At 28.5% G+C, this 1,713-nt stretch overlaps 1 long non-coding RNA gene across 1 annotated transcript in view; it reads left to right on the top strand.

Annotated features, from left to right (window-relative positions):
- The window catches only part of LOC110270295, a 6,857-nt gene that overhangs the window by 1,022 nt on the left and 4,122 nt on the right, over positions 1 to 1,713 (top strand). The gene's annotated exons all lie outside the window — the stretch shown is intronic.

Below are 1,713 nucleotides of genomic sequence, written 5' to 3' on the forward strand. Positions count from 1 at the left end.
TAAGTATTTTCTTTCATAATAACAAAAACATATATATCAAATTATATAAAATTTGACACCATCTTATCTTATACAAATTAGTACAAATAAAGAATGGTGATACAAGCCGAGCTAGCGATGGAATGTTGATTATGTTTCAAGTCATAATTACTCTCCATAGGTGTTCAAAAGAGAAAGTTTAAAAGTCCGTACTTTTATTAAAATTTGACCAATATTTAACTATAAAAAAAAATAAGTAATTTTTAATCTCACAACATTAATAATATTATTTATAACTAAATAATAACTACAAATCATAAAATTTATTGGCCTCCTAATATTTTTTGTGTTCAAAATTATCCAAGTATAAGTAGTAATTAATTTCAATAAATTGCATATATTTTTTTCTTTTTAACTTCTTCCTTAACAAAGAAATTTGAAACTATATATTTGATCTTATTGACTTTATTTACTACTTATGTGATGATAAAAATAAACCCTAATTAAGGTTACAATTTAGCTATCAGCCATCCCTAAACATTAATAAAATTGCATAACAACCCTCCCCCTCTTCTCTCTTTCTCTCACCCTCTTCCTCTCTTCGTTTCTCCACCCTCCTCACAAGTATTCTTATTTTCCTGTTAGGCCAATTAGCCAAAAAATGCATTATTGTGGTTTGACTATTGTTACTAATTTGTTAAAGCAGCTTCACTCATGCAATTAGTTTAGTTGGACATGATCTCAGCATAAAATATCACACCGCCTTCGAATAAACGATCTATATTGCAAAGCTTGAAATTAAAGAGAGAGAGAATATATATATATATATAAAAAAAAAATAATGTCTGAGAAGAAAATAAAAGGCTGTGAAGACCTACCATAGCAAAAGCATGTTTGCCTACATTGCACATTGATTTAGAAGTATCAAATTGGCTATGCGTACCAAGCATTTTCTTTTTTTCGGGTACACTTCCAAATAAATCGCTTTTATATTTGATGATTCTTTTTCACAACTTTTTATGTTTATGGTCTTCCACCTTTCCACTTTCTTTCTAACTACTTGTTATGTTTTTGTATTTTTATTTCTCTTAATAAATTAAAGATTGCTTCTAGATGCATTCCTCAACTTACTCCACTTACTCTTGTCAATTCGGGTTTGATTTGAGTAACTAACTTCCCCTACCATCCATGATTGAGGGATTAATACTGCTCACCTTTTCTTTCGATTCTTTCACCGAATAATAAAGAATAACCAAATTCAACAAGCACAGCATTGTTCAATTTGGCTCATAGGTCAATTGCTTCGCTAATTAAGTGCCTAACCAATCTATGTCTTTATACTATGTTATTTTGCAATTTCTACTTTTTATTTTATTTAACGATTCTTATTATAGCCATGGAGCCCTAATATTAATAATTCTAATTAATTGGTCGAATATTTATTAATAGTAGTTAAGAATAATAATATTGCATGACTAAAGAAAAAAGGAGTAAATTAAACAGTACTATGGCACAAAAGAATCAAGAAATTAAATTGATTCGCCTTTATGGGGGTGGTCCCAACATATATACAATCTTCATTATATTCATGCGTCGTGTTATGTTCTTCCAGTGGATGTTTGTTGAGATGGAAACAGGTTAGATCATATCAGATTTTATCTTTAATAGACTAAATTTATAATATATTTAATTGATTAGTATTAAATTTAACTTGTTATTGAGTTTGATCTGATC

The sequence above is a fragment of the Arachis ipaensis genome, chromosome B03 (assembly GCF_000816755.2).
Source record: "Arachis ipaensis cultivar K30076 chromosome B03, Araip1.1, whole genome shotgun sequence".
NCBI lineage: Eukaryota > Viridiplantae > Streptophyta > Magnoliopsida > Fabales > Fabaceae > Arachis > Arachis ipaensis.